Source organism: Loxodonta africana, chromosome 7 (genome assembly GCF_030014295.1).
Source record: "Loxodonta africana isolate mLoxAfr1 chromosome 7, mLoxAfr1.hap2, whole genome shotgun sequence".
NCBI lineage: Eukaryota > Metazoa > Chordata > Mammalia > Proboscidea > Elephantidae > Loxodonta > Loxodonta africana.
In genome coordinates, this window is record NC_087348.1 from 129,524,058 (window position 1) to 129,543,421 (window position 19,364).

The window sequence follows — 19,364 nt, forward strand, 5'->3', positions numbered from 1 at the left end:
TGGACATTATGAGTAAAGTTTAACTACATAAGAGGATCTTTTTCCTGTATAACACACCCTGCCCCCACCACCATTGCAACCCTTCCTACTACTGTCAAAGCCAGGTTTATTATAAAAAGGAGCCAACCTGTTACTATAAAACCTTTGCTTTATAATTTAGTGATATCTGCCTGGGAGGTTTCTATTCTTATTCTCATAAGTTTACAGCATCTAGTGACATGCTTGAGCCCTCCATGTCCAGCATCAAAAATGAGACAAATACTCAAAATTATGTAGATGTTATCCGTCAACTCTTTGGCAAGTCTTTGACTGCTATTTCCTCTGTTTTTACTGTTTTTTTAAATCTGAAGTTCTTTGATTTATGGGATTTTTTTTTTTTTTTAAACACTGATATGGTATTTGAGAGAGAGTGTGATTGGAAAATTGATGATGAATAGCTGTTGGGAGAGTCAGGTTAGGAACAGGGAGCAGAGTTTGGTCCTAATGGAATTAAGGGGACTGACAGGATCAGGTCATAGACTACAAAGACCACAAGTGACTAGACTGTGATGCTCATCACTACCCGGAGCCTTCACAGAGTCTGGCACATTGTTGCTCAGTAAATATTTGAAAGAATTAATGAGAAATCTAGTGCTTCTGTGTTAATCTGTTTTTCTGTCTTCATATCCTGTTTTGGTTGTTAGTGATATATAGAAGGCATCATTTTTTATGTTGTCCAAACCAAACTGTGTATACTGGCAAAGTATCAAGGGACCTTGTGTTCTGAGTTCCTAGGAAGGATTTAGGCTTTACTGGGAATTTGTTCTTGGCTGGGGAGCAGGGTGAGTGGGGGGTCTTCTGGATCTAAAATTCTAGAACTTATTCTTTTAGTCACCTTTGTTGACCCAATTTTCTTCTCTACAAGAGAAGTTCCTACAATTCTGAAATAAGGATAGATGTCCACTTCTTCCCTGTGTGATAGCTAGGACTTGGTTCCTTATCAAGTTGCAACAGTTTCCTGAGACTCATTCAAGTGGGTTTTATGCTTTTACTACCTCCTGAAAAATATGAGTTGTATTTCCAAATCTACAAATTTCCAAGTGTTGTCGCTATAGAATAAAAAAAGGTTTGCATAGTCGTGACTGCTGATGAAATTCCTATTTTATAGCACTTTTTTTTCCTGGGAGCTAAGGACTAACAGTGTTTGAAAAGCCAAAAGAAATATAATAACATCTATAAAAGAAGTGTTTTGTACCTTGAAATGTGATTTTCTGTTTTCCTGTCTTTTGCAAATCTGATTTCCATTATTGAATTTCACGCTCTCCTTATACTTAATCATTTGTACCGTGGCAGAACTAAAGATAAAATTTTGCCTTCTTTTACTGTGGCATAAAATAATTTTGGTACTAATCTGCCCTCAAAAATGAGATGGGAAAATAAAGGATTTAAAGCATTGGAACCATGTAAAATTAAGAGAAAAACCCCACCTCATTTACCAAATTTAATAAAATTCAATTATATATTATAGTTGAATAAAATTGTAGGTTCAAGTCATTGTACTCCAGCCTTTTATCTCTGTGCCTTGTCATTTATAGCATCTGTTATTCATATATTCTTCTTATAAAAAAAATAATTTATTTTTACCTAGCTGGGCAAAGAAAAATGTTCTTTCTTTCTTGTATCTATCTCCCAGATTATGGGCTACCATAATTCCAGTTCCTGTTCTGCTGCACCTCTGTTTAAAGACTAATTAATGTTTATCCTTTTTCGTCCTTTTCAGACAGAGTGATAACATAGTTTTTTAAAATAAGGAAGGTTTTCTAATGGTTTACTTTAAATTATTTCCCTTTTTGTTTCACCCGGTATTGGAAATGTGTCTTCCTTCAGTTTTATGTCCTGGCTCTGCTCACTTCATGTTTTAAAGTCTCTGACTATTTCTCATCCGTTTAAGACTTACGGCAGAAATCTTTTCCATTTGTGTGCACGTGTGAATTTTGATGATGTTACTGTTAGTGGTGCTTTGAGGTGGCCCCTGGCTTATGGCGACCCCATGCACAAAGGGATCAGACCGTTGTGATCAGTAGGGTTTTCATTGGCTGATTTTTTCAGAAGTAGCTTTGTAGGGCTTAGTGTGAAAGCTCTGCTGAAACCTGTTCAGCATCACGTGACACCCAAGCCTCCAGTGGCAGACAGGTGGTGGCTGCGCGTGGGGCACGGTGGCTGCGCGTGGGGCACGGTGGCTGGGGGTCGGGCCTGCGTTTCTGCACGGAAGGCAAGAACTCTACCGCTGAACTACCGCTGCCTTTTGTGAAGTTGACAACCAATTTAAATCTGAAAATTTGTCTCTTCTGACTATAATGAATTTACTGGGATTCAGTAATAGTATATTAATGAATAGTGTATTTTTTTTCGGCTCTGGTTAAAATGGCTAGGTGGTAAGCCATAGGGTAGAGATTATTATGTTTACTTGTATAAAAAGGGTGTTTCTGATGAACATATTAAGGTTATTCTTTGGAACTTCCAAGTATCGTTTTCAGATTGTCTAATGTGTTGGGGGAAGCCAGTTATTGCTTAATTACAACAAAAATTTATGTGACTGTAAAATGTGGTTAATTATCTGTTTCTTCTGCACATAAGTCTTGCAAAAATTAAGTAATGTCCACAGAATACCATCAGGAAAAAAAAAAGTACTTTCAGGTTGAAAAGGCCTATACAGTAACAGACCATTATTAATCATAAAAGAAAATGCAACATTATTTGTCTAAAGCATTTTATAAGATAAAAACACTATTTATGAAGCTGTAAAGCTAAATAGGCTTTCTAATGGAGAAGTAAGGGTTGTAGCAGTGAGCTGAGGTTGGGAGTTGAGGGCCTTGGCTCCACAGACCCAATTTTGGTCCCAGTTCCATCACTTATTAGCTGTGTGACATAAAGCAAGACACTTAACCACTTTGACCCAGTTTTTCATCTATAAGATGGGAATAATAATGCTTATCACAAAAGTTTTGCTATCTAGATTTAAAAAGATAAAATGTAAAATGCTTGTCACGCTGTTGGTACTCAATTTAGAGCTATTGTTGGTAAGAAAAATAATAATATGCTAATAGATAAATTTTTATGAAGGTACAGTTTTATTGCTCTCTGTACAAATTACATAGCTGTAATTAAAAAAAATTAGTTTAAGCAGCAGAACATTTGAAAGTCATTGTGATCTTTTTGGAATAATGTAAAATATATGTATGTTTGGAAACCGTGGTGGCATGGTGGTTAAAAGCTATGGCTGCTAACCAAAAGGCTGGCAGTTTGAATCCACCAGGTGCTCCTTGGAAACTCTGTGGGACAGTTCTACCCTGTCTTGTAGGGTTGCCGTGAGTCAGAATCCACTCAACGGCAACAGTTTTTTTTTATGTGTGTGTTTAATTTCAGTATTCAAGACAGGAAAACTTTCTTTGTAGAATAAGGACTACAGCGTGCCTGTGTAAAAGAGAGAAGACATATAAATAGGTGCAGCCAAGAAATATAACAAGCTCTCAAACTAAACATAATTAAAATCAGTTCCATAATTTTCTTTAATATTATTCTGCTCGTCTCATTTATTTTGTCTTATGCTAATGCTCATAGAAAATCAGTAATTAACGCCACCATTTATGAAAAAGTTGGGTGCAAAATTGTTTAGAAATTGCCATTCATGAACTTATTTTTTCTCACAATTTGAGGAAATAGTGAGATTATTCTTAGTGGCAGAATGTCTCCCACAATCTCATTAGAGAGCCGATTCAGGAATACAATTTGGTAACTATTGGATTATACAGCTGCTCGAAAAAATTTTTTTTGTTGTTGTTAAAATACTAGATACTATTTTCTTCTGTTACTAAAGCCTCATCTGCTAATGTTTAGCCTTTAAGATCTTACATTTTAACTTCATTTTTACTAGAATATATTGGAAAAAACACTAGACTTGGTACCAGAAGGCCCTGGTTTGAGACCAGCCTATGACACAAAGTAAGCTCTTTAATAATGAGCAAGTCAAAACCTGTCTGAGTTTTTGTTTCTTTATCTGAGAAATACAAAATTCCACCCTCTCTTCTTCTTTTCCTTCCTTCCAATAAATATTCATAGGGCATTTGTGACATAGAGGCTAGGTTCGAAGTATACAAAGATAAATGAAATCAAGCTCTTGGCTTCAAGTATTTTCCCATATAGTATGCAAACAGTACTATCTATATACTATGGTAAGTGCTTTAACAGTTACAAGGATAGACACGTAAACAAACATGATGAAATGAATTGATATGATAAAATATTAAAATCACGGAAAATGATATAATAATAGCTGATACAGCTAACATTTAGTGAGCATTTATTATGTTTTTTTAGGCACTATTCCAAATGTTTTTCATCTATTAATTTTATTTAATCCTCATAACCACCCTATGGGATTGTTACTGTTGTTAAGTGTCGCCAAGTAGGTATTATTACTAACCCCGTTGTCCAGGAGTATATGGTTAAGCACTCAGCTGCTAACCAAAAGGTTAGCGGTTCTAACCCACCAGCTGCTCTTGAGAGAGAAAGATGTGGTAATCTGTATCTGTAGAAGATTACAGCCTTGAAAACGCTGTGGGGACAGTTTTATTCTGTCCTGTAGAGTTGCTGTGAGTCAGAATTGACTTGATGGCCATGGGTTATGTAGTTAATAAGTGGCAGAGTCAAGATGTGAATCCAAGCAGTATTGCTCTGGAGGCAGTGGTCTTAACCTACGTACTATCCTGCTTGTCATTTTGATGAGTATTATGTAGCGATTAGTAGAAAGTACTAAGGAAGCTTAGAGTGATGATTTACTAGATTTACCAGTGGGACTAGGAAATTCTTCATGGAGGAGTTGATATTTGTTTTGAATCTTAGAATAGGGGTAGAATTTTAAAATGTTGAGGATTGATAATTTTTGTGCAACATGCCAGAAGCAAAACAATGTGAAAGAGAATGGCATGTCCTTGCAAAAAGCTGTTTATAAATTATGTCATCCTGTATGGTCACTATGAGTTGGAATCAACTCGATAGCACACAGCAACAACAGGTATGTGTAATGAATAAGGATGATTGTTACTATTCTTTCAGTATTTTATAATGAATCATATAGTCAACAAAGTACTAATTGAATGTATACTGCCTATGTAATGTAGGGAGCATTAAATTAATAAATATGAACTGTATCCTCTAGGACCTTCTTACCTTGGTAATGACATAATTTATGTACCTTTAAAAATTCAGACATAGCACAGCTAAATATAATTAATAATATACAATGCCATGAAATATAATAATAACAGCTAACTTTTAATATTTTATTAAGGGCTTACTATTGTGCCTAACTACTGTTAAATCCATATAGTAATCTTATGCGTTGTTGAAGAATATCTAAGAGCAGAAGCAAAGTTAAAGCAACGTTAGAGATTTATTAGTCCCCTTTTAGGCAACACACAACATGAGACTGAGTGTTGGCAAAGAAATGGGATCGTATTGGGGTTTAATACTCTGAGGAATAAGGAAGGTTAGGAAAGTCCAGGTGGTTTCAATCAATCTTTCAGATATTCATCAAAATGACTGTTGAAGTTCTTTCTTCTTTGGAAATGTCAGTTTCGTTGAGAAGATGAATGACTCAGGTTTCCAGGTGGCTAGGCGAACTTTTGTCTGGAAAGTAGGGGCTAAAGGTGCTGAATGTTGGTTACACATACGTCTGAAGAAGGTATCTGTTTACTCCATTTACTCTAAAAGCCAGGTTCCTTATTGTCTTAAACTTTTGCCCTGTGAAACCAGACAGCAGCCATGTTTTTCTGGGGTTGGCATAGGTGACCCCATCTAGTTTTCAGTTTCTACAGCTACAGTGTTAAGAGTGGTTACATACGTAACCTAGGTTACATATGGTGAGGGAGCTGAAGTACAGGAAGTTACCCAAGAGCACTCAGATCATGAGTAGTAGAGCTGAGATGTGACCCCAGGCAAAACTGTATATGTTTTATTGGTGGCTCTGCTTTGTCCCCAGATTCTTCCCTCTTACACTGGCTTACTTAGTGGCAGGGAAGACTCTAGATCTGTAGGTTATTGGAAATGGCAGAGCATTACAAAAATGTCTAACTTTTTATTGGTGACCAGGTGTAAGACTATATGGAATCTTCATGACTTAACATAGTGGAGGAGTAAGAGGTTTGACTGATCTGACTGTGGCCAGAATTTCCCCCACAAAATCAAGCTTTTACTTTATAAATACGTATACAGGATTTTATATTCAGGTGTTCATTGCTGAAATAGATAAGACAGTAAAGTAAAGAAATTAAGATGAAGCTTTCCTCCTTTATCTTTCTGCTCTTATATTTATTCCATAAATACTGATGGTTATTATAAAACAGACACAGTTCTATGATTAAGACATGCTAATGATATGATTGGAAACACTGCTGGCCTAGTGGTTAAGTGCTACAGCTGCTAACCAAAAGGTGAGCAGTTCAAATCCACTAGGTGCTCCTTGGAAACTCTATGGGGCAGTTCTACTCTGTCCTATAGGGTTGCTATGAGTCGGACTTGACTCTATGGCAATGGGTTTGGGTTTTTCTTAGTGATATGATATGACACTGTCATCTTATTTCAAAACTAGATATTTCGACATGATGTTATTGGTGTTCAAAACAGGTGGTCAAAAAGCTGCGTCGCTGTTCTTCCCCTATGGACATTTCTGAACTGCATGCCATGAGTGTGGTTTGGGATGGATGTGGATGTCTTTGTGGTAACAAAATGTAGTTTAATGTCTTTTTAAGAGCATACCTCAAAATATATCATGCACTGTTCTGAGACATCCCTCCCACCCTTGTCCTCAGTGTGTTCCAATGGTACTTTGTTTAGAGCCTCCATTTTGACCTGTAATGAGTTGTAATTGTTTCCATTTTTTGTATTTCTCTGTGTAGAGTAAGATAATTTCTGCCTTAAGTTTTTTTTTAAATAATTTTTATTGTGCTTTAAGTGAAAGTTTACAAATCAAGTCAGTCTCTCGCACAAAAACCCATGTACGACTTGCTACATACTCCCAATTACTTTCCCCCCATGAGACAGCCCGCTGCCTCGTTCCACTCTCTCTTTTCCTGATGATTTTGCCAGCCTCTAACCCCCTCTACCCTTGCATCTCCCTCTGGGCAGGAGATGCCAACATTGTCTCAAGTGTCCACCTGAACCGAGTAGCTCACGCCTCACCAGCATCCCTCCCCAGCCCATCATCCAGCCCAATCCATGTGTGACGAGCTGACTTGGGGGAAGGTCCCTGTAGTGGGCCAATGGAAGGTCTGGGGGCCATGACCCCCGGAGTCCTTCTAGTCTAAGTCAGATCATTAAGTCTGGCCTTTTTATGAGAATTTGGGGTCTGCATGCCACTGTTCTCCTGCTCCCTCAGGGGTGCTCTGCTGTGTTCCCTGTCAGGGCAGTCATGGGCTGTGGTCGGGCACCATCTAGTTCTTCAGGTCTCAGGATGATGTAGTCCCTGGTTCATGTGGCCCTTTCTGTCTCTTGGGCTTGTTATTATCCTGTGTCCTTGGTGTTCTTCATTCTCCTTTGATTCAGGTGGGTTGAGACCAATTGATGCATCTTAGATGGCCGCTTGCTAGCATTTAAGACCCCAGACACCACACTTCAAAGTGGGATGCAGAATGTTTTCTTAATAGATTTTATTATCCCAACTGACTTAGATGTCCTCTGAAACCATGGTCCCCAAACCCCTGCCCCTGCTTCACTGACCTTGGAAGCATTCAGTTTATTCGGGAAACTGCTTTGGTTTAGTCCAGTTGTGCTGACCTCCACTGTGTTAAGTATTGTCCTTCCCTTCATCCATAATTCTTGTCTACTATCTATTTAGTAAATACCCCTCTCCCACCATCCCTCCATCCCCCCTCTCGTAACCACAAAAGAGTGTGTTCTCAGTTTAAACTGTTTCTCAAGCTCTTATGATAGTGGTCTTATACAATATTTGTCCTTTTGTAACTGACTGATTTCACTCAGCATAATGCCTTCCAGGTTTCTCCATGTTATGAAATGTTTCACAGATTCATCACTGTTCTTTATTGATGTGTAGTATTCCGTTGTGTGGATTTACCATAATTTATCCATTCATCTGTTGATGGGCACCTTCATTGGTTCCATCTTTTTGCTATTGTAAACAGTGCTGCAGTGAACATGGGTATGCATATATCTGTTCATGTAAAGGCTCTTATTTCTCTAGGATACATTCTGTGGAGTGGGATTACTGGGTTGTATGGTAGTTCTATTTCTAGCTTTTTAAGGAAGCGCCAAATCGATTTCCAAAGAGGTTGTACCATTTGACATTCCCACCAGCAGTGTAGAAGTGTTCCAATCTCTCCACAGCCTCTCCAACATTTATTATTTTGTTTTTTGGATTAGCGTCAGCCTTGTTGGAGTGAGATGGAATCTCACTGTAGTTTTGATCTGCCTTTCTCTAATGCCTAATGATCGAGAGCATTTCCTCATGTATCTGTTAGCCGCCTGAATGTCTTCTTGAGTGAAGTGCCTGTTATATCCTTTGCCCTTTTTTTAATTGGGTTTTTTGTCTTTTTGTGGTTGAGTTTTAGCAGAGTCATGTACATTTTAGAGATCAGGCGCTGGTCGGAGATGTCCTAGCTGAAAATTTTTTCCCAGTCTGTAGGTGGTCTTTTTACTCTTTTGGTGAAGTCTTTAGATGAGCATAGGTGTTTGATTTTTAGGAGCTCCCAGTTCTCTGGTTTCTTGTCAGCATTTTTAGTAATGTTTTGTATTCTGTTTATGCCATGTATTAGGGCTTCTAATGTTGCCCCTATTTTTTTCTTCCATGATCTTTATCGTTTTAGGTTTTATGTTTAGGTCTTTGATCCATTTGGAGTTAGTTTTTGTGCATGGTGTGAGATATGGGTCCTGTTTCATTATTTTGCAGATGGACATGCCAGCATCATTTGTTAAAAAGACTATCTTTTCCCCAATTAACTGACACTGGGCCTTTGTCAAATATCACCTGCTCGTATGTGAATGGATTTATGTCTGGATTCTCAATTCTGTTCCATTGGTCTATGTGTCTGTTGTTCTACCAGTACCAGGCTGTTTTGACTACTGTGGTGGTATAATAGGTTCTAAAATCAGGTAGAGTGAGTCCTCCCACTTTCTTCTTCTTCTTTAGTAATGCTTTACTTATCCGGGACTTCTTTCCCTTCCATATGAAGTTGGTGATTTTTGTTTCTCCATCTCATTAAAAAATGTCGTAGGAATTTGGATCGGAAGTGCATTGTATATATATAGACGGCTTTTTGTAGAATAGACGTTTTTACTATGTTAAGTCTTCTTATCCATGAGCATGGTATGTTTTTCCTCTTACGTAGGTCCCTTTTAGTTTCTTGCGGTAGTACCTTGTAGTTTTCTTTGTATAGGTCTTTTACATCTTTGGTAAGATTTATTCCTAAGTATTTTATCTTCTTGGGGGCTACTGTGAATGGTATTGATTTGGTGATTCCTCTTCGATGTTGTTTTGTCGATGTAGAGGAATCCAACTGATTTTTGTATGTTTATCTTGTAACCTGTTACTCAGCTGAACTCTTCCATTAGTTTCAGTAGTTTTCTGGAGGATTCCTTAGGGTCTTCTGTGTATAAAATCATGTCGTCTGCAAATAGAGATAATTTTACTTCTTCCTTGCCAATCCGGATGCCCTTTATTTCTTTGTCTAGCCTAATTGCTCTGGCTAGGACCTCCAACACAATGTTGAATAAGAGCGGTGATAAAAGGGCATCCTTGTCTGGTTCCCGTTCTCAAGGGAAATGCTCTCAGGCTCTCTCCATTAGGATGATGTTGGCTATTGGCTTTGTATAAATGCCCTTTATTATGTTGAGGAATTTTCCTTCTATTCCTATTTTGCTGAGAGTTTTTGTCATGAATGGGTGTTAGACTTTGTCAAATGGCTTTTCTGCATCAGTTGTGAAAATCATGTCATTCTAGTCTTTTGTTTTATTTATGTGGCGGATTACATTAATTGTTTTTCTAATGTTGAACCATCCCTGCATCCCTGCATACCTGGTATGAATCCCACTTGGTCATGGTAGATTATTTTTTGGATATGTTGTTGGATTCTATTGGCTAGAATTTTGTTGTTAGGATTTTTGCATCTATGTTCATGAAGTATATAGGTCTGTAATTTTCTTTTTTTGGGGTGTCTTTACCTGGTTTTGGTATCAGGGGTATGCTGGCTTCATAGAATGAGTTAGGTAGTATTCTGTCCTTTTCTATGCTTCGAAGTACCTTCAGTAATAGTAGTGTTAACTCCTCCCTGAAAGTTTGGTGGAAGTCTGCAGTGAAGCTGTGAGGGCCAGCGCTTTTTTTTTGTTGGGAGTTTTTTGATTACCTTTTCAGTCTCTTTTTGTTATGGGTGTATTTAGTTCTTCCACTTCTGTTTGTGTTAGTTTAGGTAGGTAGTGTGTTTCTAGGAATTCATCCATTTCTTCTAGGTTTTCAAATTTGTTAAGAGTACAATTTTTCATAGTAACCTGATATGATTCTTTTAATTTCAGTTGGGTCTGTTGTGATATGACTTATCTCATTTCTTATTCAGGTTGTTTCTTTTCTTGTATTTCTTTAGTCAGTCTGGCCAATGGTTTATCAATTTTGTTAATTTTTTCAAAGAACCAGCTTTTGGCTTTGTAAACTCTTTCAATCATTTTTCTGTTCTCTAATTCATTTAATTCTGCTCTAATTTTTATAATTTGCTTTCTTCTGGTGCCTGACAGTTTCTTTTATTACTCTCTTTCTATTTGTTCAAGTTGTAGGGACAGTCCTTTGATTTTGGCTTTTTCTTCTTAGTGTATGTGTGCATTTATTGATATAAATTGACCTCTGAGCACTGCTTTCGCTGTGGCCCAAAGGTTTTGATAGGAAATGTTTTCAGTCTCATTGAATTCTATGAATTTTTTTATTCCCTCCTTAATGTCTTCTGTAACCCAGTCTTTTTTGAGCAGGGTATTGTTTAGTTTCCAAGTATTTGGTTTCTTTTCCCTGGTTTTTGTTATTGATTTCTACTTTTATGGACTTATGGTCTGAGAAGATGCTTTGTATTATTTTGGTGTTTTGCATTCTGCAAAGGCTTGTTTTATGACCTAACGTGATCTATTCTAGAGAATGTTTCTTGTGCACTAGAAAAGAAAGTATACTTTGCAGCCGTTGAGTGGAGTGTTCTTTATAATCTATGAGGTCAAACTGGTTGATTGTAGCAATTAGATCTTCCGTGTCTGTGTCGAGCTTCTTTCTGGATGTCCTGTCCTTCACCAAAAGTGAAGCTTCACCAAGCTCCTACTATAATTGTGGAGCTATCTATCTCCCTTTTCAATTCTGTTAAAGTTAGTTTTATGAATCTTGCAGTCCTATCATTGAGTGCATAAATATTTAATATGGATATATCTTCCTGGTAAATTGTCCCTTTAATCATTATGTAGTGTCCTTCTTTATCCTTTGTGGTGGATTTAACTTTAAAGTCTATTTTGTCAGAAGTTAATATTTCCACTCCTGCTCTTTTTTGATTGTTTGCTTGATGCATTTCTTTCCATCCTTTGAGTTTTAGTGTGTTTGTGTCTCTAAGTCTAAGGTGTGCCACTTGTAAGCATCATATAGACTGATCATGTTTTTTTAATCTGGTCTGCAACTCTCTGTCTCTTTATTGGTGCATTTAGTCCATTTACATTCAGTGTAATTATAGATACGTATGAGTTTAGTGCTGTCATTTTGATGCTTTTTTGTGTGTGTTGTTGACAATTTCATTTTTCCACTTCTTTTTTGTGCTGAGACGTTTTTCTTTGTAGAATGTTTGTTCTTCCTTTTCATAGTAGTTGAATTTATTTTTGCTGGGTCGTTATGTTTATCTTGGTTTTTATTTTGAAGTATGGAATTGTTAGACCTCTTTGTGGTTATCTTAATATTTACCCCTATTTGACTAAGTAAAAAGCTAACTTGTATCACCCTATATTGCCTTGGTTTCCATATGAAAGACCTATGCCTCATGTATTTAGTCCCTCTTTTTTTGACTGTTGGAATCTTTTACATAATGATATCAATGATTCCCTGTTTTGAGCAATTTTTTTTTTTTTATTAATCTTGTTTTGTTTTTGTGATTTCCCTATCTGAGTTGGTAATCAGGATGTTTTGTTCTGTGACCTTGTGTTGTGTTGGTATCTGATATTATTGATTTTCTGACCAAAGAATTTTCTTTAGTAATTCTTGCAGTTTCAGTTTGGTTTTTGCAAATTCTATAAGCTTGTGTTTATCTGTAAATGTCTGAATTTCACCGTCATATTTGAGAGAGAGTTTTGCTGGATATATGATTCTTGGCTGAGTTTTTCTCTTTCAGTGCTCCATATGTGTCATCCCATTACCTTCTATCCTGCATGGCTTCTGCCAAGTAGTCTGAACTTACTGATTCTCCTTTGGAGGTGACTTTTCGTTTATCCTTGGCTGCTTTTAAAATTTTATCTTTATCTTTGGTTTTGGCAAGTTTTAGAACATGTCTTAGTGATTTTCTTTTGGGATCTATCTTATATGGGGTTCGATGAGCATCTTGGATAGAAATATTTTCATCTTTCATGATGCCAGGGAAGTTTTCTGCCAGCAGATTTTCAACTATTCTCTCTGTATTTTCTGTTATCCTTACTTGTTCTGGAACTCCGGTCACACACACATTATTGTCCTTGATAGAGTCCCACATGATTCTTAGGGTTTCTTCATTTGTTTTTAATTCTTTTATCAGTTTTTCCTCAACTGTATTGGTGTTAATAGCCTTATCCTCCAGCTCCCCGACTCTGCATTCCAATTCCTTGATTCTCCTCCTCAGATTTCCTATTGTGTTGTCTAATTGTGTAATTTTATCGTTAATCTTTTGGATTTCTGAATGCTGCCTCTCTATGGGTTTTTTCAGCTTATTAGTTTTTTCAGTATGTTCTTGAGTAATCTTTTTTATTTCTTCAACTGTTTTATTGGTGTGTTCCTTGTTTTTTTCTTTGGATTGCCTTATTTCATTTCTGAGGTCATCCCTGATGTCTTGAAGCATTCTCTATATAAGTTTTTCATATTCTACATCTGGCAGTTCCAGGAATGTATCTACATCTGGGAATGATTTTGATTCTTTTATTTGTGGGTTTGTAGAAGCAATCATGGAAACTCTTTTGGTGTAATGTTAAGTGCTACGGCTGTTAACCAGAGGGTTGGCAGTTTGAATCTGCCAGGCGCTCCTTGGAAACTCTATGGGGCAGTTCTACTCTGTCCTATAGGGTCGCTCTGAGTCGGAGTCGACTCGACGGCACTGGGTTTTTTTTTTGTTTAGAAGGAATCATGGTCTGCTTCTTTATGTGACTTGATATCGACTGCTGTCTCCGAGCCATCTATAAGATATTGTAATGTTTTCTTTTATATTTGCTCACTGAGTCTTATCATATTGTTTTGTTTTGTTACTGTACACCCAGATGGGCTACTAGATTGTGCTATCTTGATTGCTGTAGCTTTTGAATCACTTATGGCGTGTTACCAGGTGGTCTAAGCTATTACTAGGTATGTAAGCCTATGAGTCCATTCACTATTCTTGAATAGAATCAGCCTAGGTGTCCTGAAAGCTGGTCACCTAGTGTGTGGTATAGGCTCTCACCTATTAGAGAAGTAGTGGTGATGGTTGTATGGGCCAGTTTCTAGTAGCGGCAGGCGGGTCACACTCCGAGGAGGGCAGGATGCTGACAGCCTTCCTCCAAGTGTCAGTGAGGTAGGAGTGGCTCTGTTCTCTAGAGCGCTCTGGTAGGTGGACTTTGCAGCTGTACCTTAGGCACCCAATGCTTGAACCTCTATAGATTGTTAGGGGTCACTATCCTCAGTAACCTTTAGCAGGTGGCTAGGTGGTGTGGGTGGAACCTCAGCCCTCAGTTTCCTGGTGTAGATCAGTGAGGGCTCTGTTTAATAGGTAGAGAGGTATCTGATCTCCAAAACTTGCCTTTCCACTGCTCAGCTAAAATGCTTATAGTCAGATCTCTATTGGAATTGCCTTTGCATTATAAAAGCCACCTGGTTACCCGGAGGGATGAAAGGCAAAGACTGTGGGTCTCTTATGCCTTGATGGAGCTGGTTCTGTATTGTTATTCCCATTTAGGGAAGCCAGGGAAGGATTTTCCCTTTGATTGTTAAATGCTGCTTTTCTCAGGCTGGGAGAATGGGTTAGAAAAGAAGATGAAAAAAAAAAAAAAAAGAACTGCCAGTGCACTTCACTCTCTGGCCCAGGGAATTCCAATGTTAATGAAGTTGCCTAGGGCAGGGAGGGGAGGGATCAGATAGTAGAGAGTAGCGAGGCAAGATAGACAAAGTTACTTATCTTGTTTGGTGAGGACTGTTTTTCTGTGATTCCAGAGGGTTGTGTAGCTTGTGTGTGCCGGCTGGTTCCCCACTGAGACTGCCTCAGAGGTTTAGGGCTGTGTCCTGTGCTTGCACCATCTCAGGAAGCCACAATCAGCTCCTCCACGCTTAGTCCAAAGCCCAGCACCAAGGTTTCCTGTCTGGGGTGCTGCACTCCAGACTCCAATACCATCTGCCTTAACTTTTTATCTCAGTGCTAGAATCATGTCTGGTACCTGTAGGATTTCAGTAAGCGTTAGTTAAATGAAGGAGCATTTTAAAGGAACTCAGATTCTAGCTGTAGAAGACATGATTGTATTATAGATGATAAGTGGTGTACATGATTTCAAATAGGAATAAGCATTTCTTTCCATAGAATGTCAGACTGGAAGAACCTTATGGTATATATAATACCTTGAAAAAGCGTTTTGATCCAAGCTGTACTTCATTGTATCCAAAAAATTATATTCCTGCATACTTTTATCAATTAACGCCCCCCACCCCCGCCCGCAGTTTATTCATTTCCATGTTGGCTTAATCTGCCAGGTACGGAAACAACTGATATAAATGGATTCCTTGCCTTAAATTTATTGGAGAAGTTGTACATCTTTTTGGAAGGAGGCAGAATAACTGTTGAACAGATTCATCAATTCTGTGTACTTCAGCATGCAAACAGTTAATCTGAACGTAGCAAATAATTCAAATGAAATAGACTTACTTTTAGCTAAAGATAATTTAGAACCACACAGTACTGGGGAAGCCAACACGACTTGTCTAAGGCAAGGTCATGGAAGCCCACACAGGCATCCACACTCCCTGAGGGCTCAAATTGCTGGGCTGAGGGCTGTGGGGACCATGGTCTCAGGGCATATCTAGCTCAGTTGGCATAACATAGTTTATAAAGAAAATGTTCTACATTGTACTTTGGTGAATAGTGCCTGGAGTCTTAAAAGTCTGTGAGCATCTATCTAAGATACTCTTCTGGTCTCAGCCCTTCAGGAACAAGAGAGAATGAAGAAAACTAAAGATATAAGGGAAAGATTAGTCTAGAGGACTAATGGGCTACAACTACCACGGCCTCCACCAGACTAAGTCCAGTACAACTAGATGGTTCCTGCCTGCCACCACCTCCTAATCTGACAGAGGTCACTGGACAGAGCTGGAGAAAAATTAGAACAAAATTCTAACTCAAAAAAAGACCAGATTTACTGACCTGACAGAGACTGAGGAAACCCCAAGAATATGGCCCCTGGACACTCTTTTAGTTCAGTAGCGAGGTCACTCTTGAGGTTCACGCCTCATCCAAAGATTAAACAGGGCAATAAAACAAAATGAGATAAAAGGGGCACACCAGCCCAGGAGCAAGGGCTAGAAGGCAGGAGGGGTCAGGAAAGCTGGTAATAGGGAACCCAAGGTCGAGAAGGGAGAGTGTTGACGTATGTGTTTTGGGGTTGTTAACCAGTGTTTAAAAATAGTATGTGTATTAATTGTTTAATGAGAAACTAGTTCTATAAACCTTCATCTAAGGTATAATAATAATAATAATAATAATAATAATAATAATAATAAAGAACTTAGAAATGCAAATAACAATCTTTAGATTCAAATAGCTTTTCAACATAGACGTTTGTATTTTGAATTTTTTTTTTTAATAACTTTTATTAAGCTTCAAGTGAACGTTTACAAATCCAACCAGTCTGTCACATATAAGTTTACATACATCTCACTCCCTACTCCCACTTGCTCTCCCCCTCTTGAGTCAGCCCTTTCAGTCTCTCCTTTCTTGACAATTTTGCCGGCTTCCCTCTCTCTCTATCCTCCCATCCCCGCTCCAGACAAGAGTTGCCAACACAATCTCAAGTGTCCACCTGATATAATTAGCTCACTCTTCATCAGCGTCTCTCTCCCACCCGCTGACCAGTCCCTTTCATTTCTGATGAGTTGTCTTCGGGGATGGTTCCTGTCCTGTGTCAACAGAAGGTCTGGGGAGCATGGCCGCCGGGATTCCTCCAGTCTCAGTCAGACCATTAAGTTTGGTCTTTTTATGAGAATTTGGGGTCTGCATCCCACTGTTCTCCTGCTCCCTCAGGGGTCCTCTGCTGTGCTCCCTGTCAGGGCAGTCATCGATTGTGGCCGGGCACCAACTAGTTCTTCTGGTCTCAGGATGATGTAGGTCTCTGGTTCATGTGGCCCTTTCTGTGTCTTGGGCTCTTAGTTGTCGTGTGGCCTTGGTGTTCTTCATTTTCCTTTGCTCCAGGTGGGTTGAGACCAATTGCTGCATCTTAGATGGCCACTTGTTAGCATTTAAGACCCCAGACGCCATATTTCAAAGTGGGATGCTGAATGATTTCATAGTAGAATTATTTTGCCAATTGACTTAGAAGTCCCCGCAAACCATGTTCCCCAGACCCCCGCGCTTGCTCCGCTGACCTTTGAAGCATTCATTTTATCCTGGAAACTTCTTTGCTTTTGGTCCAGTCCAATTGAGCTGACCTTCCATGTATAGAGTGTTGTCTTTCCCTTCACCTAAAGCAGTTCTTATCTACTGATTAATCAATAAAAAACCCTCTCCCACCCTCCCTCCCTCCCCCCCTCGTAACCACAAAAGTATGTGTTCTTCTCAGGTTTACTATTTCTCAAGATCTTATAATAGTGGTCTTATACAACATTTGTCTTTTTGCCTCTGACTAATTTCGCTCAGCATAATGCCTTCCAGGTTCCTCCATGTTATGAAATGTTTCAGAGATTCGTCACTGTTCTTTATTGATGTGTAGTATTCCATTGTGTGAATATACCACAATTTATTTACCCATTCATCCGTTGATGGACACCTTGGTTGCTTCCAACTTTTTGCTATTGTAAACAGAGCTGCAATAAACATGGGTGTGCATGTATCTGTTTGTAAGAAGGCTCTTGTATCTCTAGGGTATATTCCTAGGAGTGGGATTTCTGGGTTGTATGGTAGTTCTATTTCTAACTGTTTAAGATGTATTTTGAATTTTTAAAGAATTATGTGTACCATTACAAATTAAGATTTTAGGGGATTAATTATAATAAAATAGAATTGGCATAATTATAGTCCTACGTAATAAGGAAGGCATAAGTAATTATTTTATTTTCTAGTATTTGGTTGATGTTGTCAAAGTTCATTTGATTTCCTGTTTAGAAATATGTAAACCACTTCACTTCTCATCCCTTAGCATACATACACATGTTTAGGATTTATTCTACATATATAACCACTTCAGGCAACCTGGATACGTTATTTGTTGGAAGATGAGTCTTCTGTCACCCATTATTATTATTTGTCCCTTTCCTTTTCTTTCCTCCTACCTTGATCCTGGAACTTGCAAGTAATCTTTAGAATGTTCCTCTTGTATAAGTGTACATTGTTTAAATTAACTACCCTGATAAAAAAAAAAGTATGTTTTATTTGGAAGTCGAAGTAATACCCATTTTCTCCAAAGCTAGGGAAGAAAAAGAATCACAGAAACAACATAATGTAACATTATGCATTATTTAGGGGTGTGATAAATTCACAGTTGCTATGTCAATTGGAATTTTTGTTGGTTTGTCTTAGAATTTAGCTTTCCTGCTGTGCAACTGAAGGTGTAGAAACTGAATCTATTATCTCCACGGGCTCCCCACCTCTTTGCATTAATTAGTGTTTAACCTCCTTGAGACGTTTAGTATTTATATTCTCGGTTTGTCATAAAACAGCCTATAAACCCAGGTATGGTGAATAGTAGTAATCGCCTGGCTTTCTCAATGGCGTAAGCAGCAGAGCAGCCTCAGGCCTGTCTCAGAGTGTGTATCAGAACTGGTTTTTGAATCTGGAGAAAACCATGAATGAATAAAGTATAATGATAATTTTATAGTGACCAGACTTTAACACTTTCTCACCCTCATGTTAATGGACGTTTAATGTAATAGAGAATCATGGTTTCAGCTACATATTAGTTGATGAAAAGAAATGTATTTGCAGTGGTGCTTGGCCACCACCACCTGTTCTGACATGGGTCACGATAGAGGGTCCCAGACAGAGCTACAGAAAAATATAGGATAAAATTCTAACTCAAACAAACAAACAAACAAAGACCAGGCTTACTGGTATGACAGAGACTGGAGGAACCCCTAGAGTATGACCCCGGACACCTTTTTAACTCAGTAATGAAGTCACTCCTGAGGTTCACCCTTCGGCCAAAGATTAGACAGGCCCATAAAACAGGATGAGACTAAATGGGCACACCAGCCCGGGGGCAAGGACGAGAAGGCAGGAGGGGACAGGAAAGCTGGTAATGGGGAACCCAAGGTGGAGGAGAGGAGAGTGTTGACATGTGGTGGGTTTGGCAACCAGTGTCAGAAAACAATATGTGTATTAACTGTTTAATGAGAAGCTAGTTCTGTAAACCTTCATCTAAAGTACAATTTAAAAAATTAAAAGAAATATATTTGTTTCTGTGCTCTTTTTACATCGACATAGTACTTCATTAAAACTTTAAAAAATATATAAATTGTCAGCTGTGAACTTTGGCCTGAGAATAACCTTTTTACTGTTTTAACACTTAATTTTTAAGGGGAAAATAGACTTCTTAATTAAAATAAGATTTTTCAACTATAGTTGAGCCATTTGCTTTTGAATTTTAATATTTTAAATTTTTTAAATAAGAGTTATATAAAATATAAAAATCTCAGTGTTGCATTTTCTGCCTTTTTGTTCAATCACTGGTAAACTAATGGATGATTTATAAAGTGATTTAAGAATGATAACCCATTGTTTTTCCCAGAATCACTAGCTCCTTTTTTTCTTTGAGAAAATATTGTCAGTTTCCTAAGAACCCCAAGGATGATAATTTCATAAAAAAAAAATCCTCTGTAAATTCTGCTTTCAGGTAGAGGAAAAGGGGAATAGTCAGTCTTTTTTGTTGTTGTTGTTTTCCTTCTTTTTAACCTATGAGCC

At 38.1% G+C, this 19,364-nt stretch overlaps 1 protein-coding gene across 1 annotated transcript in view; it reads left to right on the forward strand.

The window, feature by feature from the left end:
- The window catches only part of DDX10 (DEAD-box helicase 10), a 378,968-nt gene that overhangs the window by 246,001 nt on the left and 113,603 nt on the right, over positions 1–19,364 (forward strand). The gene's annotated exons all lie outside the window — the stretch shown is intronic.